Below are 6000 nucleotides of genomic sequence, written 5' to 3' on the forward strand. Positions count from 1 at the left end.
AAAGGGCAATACACATCGGAGGGCTACACACATCACTGGCCATCTTAAATGGGCACTGCACTTGGGTGGGTTACACACCACACTCCTCCTTTTTCATAACAAACAAATATTGCTGAAACATAAATGATTCCCCTCCCACCCTCACTAGCCCCCATTACAGAATGACAATACTGATACTGCTTGGTAATTATGGGGTAGACAGATAGTAGGATATGCCACTGATACATACATAGGGACTCAAATAATTGGAGACCTAACACACATTAACTTACTCTAAACATACTCAGCGGGTGACAGTCATGTTTGGTGAACCGCCAGTGGTATGGAGGCAGTTCTACCACATTTTACAAGACCCTTTCTTACCCTGGGGTAAGTGGAACTTCCACCACTGAATGACAGCATCACATACCTTTAACTGGGACCACTTTAAGCATATAATCTACATGCAGGCTCACAGCATCTAGACACACGTTTGCTGAGTCTCTTCCGAGCACTTGCAGGATTGCAGGAGACCAGTTCACGTTGCTTCAGTCTCCGTTCAGGATAGTCATTACCACAGGTCCATGTCCGTTGATGGTACAGGACACAAACCGGCAAAGCCTCACCTGGGGGCACCAGGGGCCAGATGGGCTTAGTCCCTTGATGTTGCAGGGTGTCTAAGCTGCACCAGGTTCAGGTTCCATCAGTCCCTTGATGTTGGCAGGGCAGGAGTGGCAGCTTGCTGGGCAGGCAGGGTGACATCGGTGGCAAGGTGTCGGGGCACTTGCTCGACCTGGAGCGGAACCAGCCGCACACTTTATCCCCCTTTTGCAGGGGTTGTTGGCACGACACTGCAAGCCTTTGGGAACACACAAGCACTTGTGTGAGCTGCAACCCTCTTTCTTGTTCCCCCCACCGCGGCATATGGTCACTGATGGCAGAGTGTCGTCATAGAGAGCTTCCACCAGATAGAAGGAGTACTACCAGCACCCGCCAATCTTTCTTTTTCATTATTTGCATCTTCACCAGATGTTTGAGTGGAAGTAGAGGACAGTGGGAGTCAGAAGGCATCGACGGTCGCAAACCATTGCATAGTTGCTGCTTGGTTTCCAGGGACAGAGTGCTCCTGCTCCTCCTTGGTGTATGAGGGCACTTAAGGATGTGTGTACTCCTCTTCAGGGCAGTATGTTTGAATGCGCATGTACAGCGGCACAGCCGGATCACTTCCTCTTGCCTGGGGCTCCTGCTCTTGTCAGTGTCCCCTTACTTGAAGGGCCTTGGGTGGCAGGATCAGGCCACGCCTGCCTCTGGATGTCGACAGAGCAATGTTTATACTTGTGGTTTCTGTCCGGGCAGCACATGGAGCATCGCATGCATACAGAAGATGCAGGGACTGCTAGGATCGGGAGCCGGCTGTTTCCCCTTTTGTGTCCTGCCCTTTTCCCTTGGCAGTACAAGGCTTGCTTCGCTGTTTACATTGCCATATACCACCTGCTGTTGGGCGCGGGATCTAATGGGGAGCCACACAGTTGTGGCCACGGCAGAGAGGGTAGAAGACTATATGCATATTTTCCCGTTGTCTCGACCTGGAGCTCTTTTACCACCCGATGTCACTTTCTCTTTGTGGGATCGATGTGATGTTTCACCGGCAGGGCAGAGCCTTCCTTACCATTCCGCCTCCATGGAGCATTGGATTGCATGCACCTCTTCCGACAGGAGCCCACACCAATCAGCACTCCGGGTATGCCGCAGGCACTGTCAGTTGTGCCCTTCTTCTTTATCTCTCGGCGGCGGAAGCCGTGGAGCCGCGGGCTGACCCTCCCCTGGCCGCACGAGCACCCTCTTCGCAGAGCGACGCTGCCAGGGAGAATCCACCGACAGGGCTCTGATCATCATGACACCCCCTCACTGTTTCTACGGCGATGGATGCGCCTCCTCCTCCCCTTTCTTTGAACAAAATGGAAGGACAGCTGGTCTGAGTCATAGCTCTCAACTCACACGCTTTTGGCGGGTGTCGCCCGCCTCGTAAAGTGCTGACTCACCTGCCAAACTTCCAGCATGCCCATTTATTTCAATGGGCCCTCAACCGCCAAAAACAAAATCGGGTGTTTTCACCCGCCTTTGTGACACAAATGGTTGAGAGCTATGTCTGAGTACATCACCTGGGCTTCTCCCCCTCTTCATCATACAGGGAACACCATGACGGCATCCAGGCCCCAACTCACCGTTTCCCCCCAAAAATGTATTTTCGAGCAATGGACGCATCATGGGGTCCTTCATCCCCGTCGCCATTGTTGTGGGGGCCGGCCATTGGCATCAAGCCGAAACCATGGGTGCTATGGGACACCTGCACCCTGGAGGCCCAGTGCTTCAGGGGGTTGCCAGGGAACACCCAGTCTTAGATGGGGGCAGGGCAGACCATACCCTTGACCATGCAGACCCATGCAACCTTGCTGGCAGCAGGACCCCACAACATCATGGCCTGCTCACACGGTGTGGGCCTGCAGGCCTAAATAAGAGACAGAATCAGTCGTTCCTCATTGCGAGTCTGCAGCCGTTCTGATGCAAGTGCCTGCATGGGCTCCATCTTAAAAGGGAAACAGACATGGCAGGGCTACACACATCACTGCCCATCTTAAATGGGCACTACACATGGGTGGGTCACACACCACAATGGTCACTATGGGCAGGTTTGTTCCAGATAGAACAAGCTGGGGCCTACATTTCCAGGATATCGGCTCCATGAGCTTGTGTGGATTGTCGTTCCTCAAACATGAGCTTGAATTCGATCTACATTTGTGCAAAGTTTGACAGAACTGGGCAGAATTTTCCAGTGCTGGAGTAGGGCAGCGTGCAGTGTTCCCAACCAGCATGCTCCACGCAAAATCCACCTTCTGCGTTTTCAGTAGCAAACATGGCGGCTCTGTGCAGGAGCTGAGCTTGACACTCATTAACAAAGGCCAATGAATCCTTATTATTTCCATCCACCCATGTTGGTAAAGGTTGGCGCGTGGGTACCTCAGTTCCTGGTCCTGCAGTGGCACCAACATTCACTTGATCTTGCGTTTGCACTTCCTGCCTCAGCTGTGCACCCTGCAGAGCCGTCTGTTCCGTCTTCCACTCGATTTCATCGAGGTGGGCCTCAAACCTTCCTCAGATTGCCCCAAAGGAGTTGTAGCTGGTTTATGTTGCACCGGCAGACGTTGGCGATCACCCATATTGGGGTTTCTATTCGTCCATTGACTATTCTGGACTAAAAGATGGCAATAAGAACGCGAGGAACGAAAGTGAAGAGCTTCAAGCTGGTGGTGGTCGTTGAATGAAGAGGGAGTCACCAAATATGCAAATGGCAATCATGTAAGGAAATGACCAATAGCCCAAAGTGCGCATGGAGGCAAGTACAGATCTCTCCAATGGAGGGCCACACTACATCCCTGTCCTCCACATGCCCTACTATCCCAGCAGAATTCTAGATCTGCTGGTGAAAACCCGCTCCTTCCTCCCAAGGAGAAAAGACATACGCGCAAGGGTAAAAACATTGCGCCCAATGCCACCAAGTGTTGGCATGAGCTCCCTAAAGCCAGGCTCGGACTGGCCTATGGGGCAATAGGCCCATGGCCGAACCAAAAATGCTAAATTCTGGTGTGGGACACGTTTGTGGCAAATGCGGGACAGTTTGACGAGTTACTTCACTATGCGGATAACAGTTCTGACCACTGTTGCTGATTATATAGTCTTTACAACGCACAATTTGCATCACAGGTTATCAAGACCTCTCCCCCCTCCAACCCTTCTGGGGTACTATTCAAGCAGTGTCGCAAAAGGAATGAATAGCAATTTGTAACTGTGGGCCACTTTTTCATTGGTGCCCGAGACAATTTTTGTGTCCCAGTCCGACCCTGTCTAAAGCCAAACTCCTCCAGTTTTCAATGCTCCCTGAAACCCCACTCTTCGCCATGAACTTCCAGCTTTCTGTGCCCAGTAGCACTTTTCTCTGTTTTAGTCAATCACTGTATAAACTCCTGGAAATGTGTCTGTATATTGTCACTTGTGCTAGGCTGCCTCCCTAGTTGATTTCCTCTGTAGTCCGTATCCATGCACTTGTCCCCCTCGCTCCAGCCAGAGCGATTTTTGCTTTTTGTGTGGTTTTCCAGTGATCTTTGGCTCTGTGTAGCGCACAACGATTGGTTGACTTTACCTCCCTTTTCCCTTTTCTACCCTAGTCTGTAACCTCATGCACGCCATGAACCGCTTTCTCCTTTTTCACCCTTGTGTGCTTTAAAGCGCTTTACAAAACATCCATTAAGTAAATTAAATGAGCAGAGAATCAGCGCCGTAGAGCAGGAAACAGCTATTGGAACTTCAAAGTCCAAACACCAACAGAAGAGCTTCAAGAACAACACAACTATAGCAGTATGCGAGCCCCTTCTAATTTTGGGACGACAACCCAAGGTGGATGCTCACTGAAAGCTTGACATATGGCTGGGCAACTTCCGCATCTCCACGTGGCAATCATGGCAGCATGCGTGTGCTTCCTGTTCATACCGTTGACCGCAAACAGTATCAGACTCAAATCTTAAAGTCCTTACAAATGATGTCCAGGATCTCGCCAACTGTTCGGATTCAGACTGCAGCGGACTTTAGATTTGCATGGGCTTCATTTTAGGGGAGGACAAGGGTGTTTGTCCCTCCCAACATTTGTGGCACGCCATTTTGTCCCACTTATTTGACAGGGACACCTTTCATTTAGATGTCATGACACCGCGCCCCCCCCCCCCCCCGCCCCAACATTTTCAGCAAAGTTACTCCACTGGATATTTGACAAATATAAAATGATTTATAAAATAGTTTGCTTCACTGTTCCTAGAGTTAACTACAGTGTCTCGGTGTTAGTCTTTAAGCAAGCAGCATAAGTCCTGCTCAGTTCTTTCAGTCTTTTCGCCTGGAGCCTCGCGATGCCCCACTCAGCGAGGGCTCTCGCAAGACTATCACCAAGTACCTCCTTTTGATGAGCATCATTGATCCACTCCATCACGAAGTCCTCATACCTAGCTGGTCGGCATCTCTCTCAGTGCGGGCGACCCTCGCAATGTTCTCTGACTGGCGACCCTGCAGCTGATGTTCTTCTGCTTACTCTCCTCGGCTCTATCTTGCTCCGTTCACCTTGACCATCGCTCTCACCTTCCGTTCTGACTTTGTGCTCTTCCACCTCCTGGGTAATTTTCCCTCTATAGTTCCTTGTCACTGGTATCTGATGCAAGGGCACATGTAAATATATATAGTGGGGAAATGGTAATGGGATTGATTAAAGAAGAGATTACCTTGTTACCTATTCTTAAGGAGATAGAAGGGAATGCATCACACTCCAAATGGGGTATTTATTTTAGGGATTCCTGAAGCAGGGCTGAAATGATGAATGTGTTTTACACTCCAAAATGGGGTAAAACGGAAATGAGATACTTTAACTAGAGAAAGTAAGGAAAGACAATAGTAGAATTTGTTGTGCACATTTGGTTGGGGTTAGGAATATGTTAGTATAGTTGTGATGAAATCGGTTGTAAATTGAAAATATAGAACGCTAGAAATATTTTGACTGCTTATCAGACCCTAAAAACAAGCGATTGGTGCCAATCATAGGAGAATAAAAGTTGAGAAAAAATCTAGCAAAATAAGATTCTTTAAATTGTTGATAATAAAATAAGCAGAACAGTGAGAATCAATGGAACTGTAACAAAGGAGCAAAACAAATAGTATTGTGTAGACCTGAAAATTGTTTGAAAAACTGGTTTTGGGAAATGGGCGGCGATTGATGGTGCTTGCCCGAGTTGATTGTTGTGATATAATTAATTAAACAAATAACAGAATAAAAGTTCTGGTAAGTATTGACAGTTAAAAATGACTTGTCATCATGGAGGACACTCCTCTTCTGCACTTGTGCAAGACATTACCGAGGTACACACCTAAGATTAGGAAATATCATGCTGAATGGGTAAGAGGCACGGCTTAAAAAATGTTCATGCC

General features: G+C 48.8%; 1 long non-coding RNA gene across 2 annotated transcripts in view; it reads right to left on the reverse strand.

The window, feature by feature from the left end:
* The window catches only part of LOC138497491 (uncharacterized), a 285446-nt gene extending 283540 nt beyond the window's left edge, over positions 1-1906 (reverse strand). For both annotated transcript variants that reach the window (XR_011278598.1, XR_011278597.1), the window contains exon 1: positions 410-1906. This is a non-coding gene — a long non-coding RNA (uncharacterized lncRNA). The remainder of the gene's footprint in view (positions 1-409) is intronic.
* Between the last annotated feature and the right edge of the window lie 4094 nt (positions 1907-6000).

The sequence above is a fragment of the Ambystoma mexicanum genome, chromosome 5q (assembly GCF_040938575.1).
Source record: "Ambystoma mexicanum isolate Mex_15411 chromosome 5q, UKY_AmexF1_1, whole genome shotgun sequence".
Taxonomy (NCBI): Eukaryota; Metazoa; Chordata; class Amphibia; order Caudata; family Ambystomatidae; genus Ambystoma; species Ambystoma mexicanum.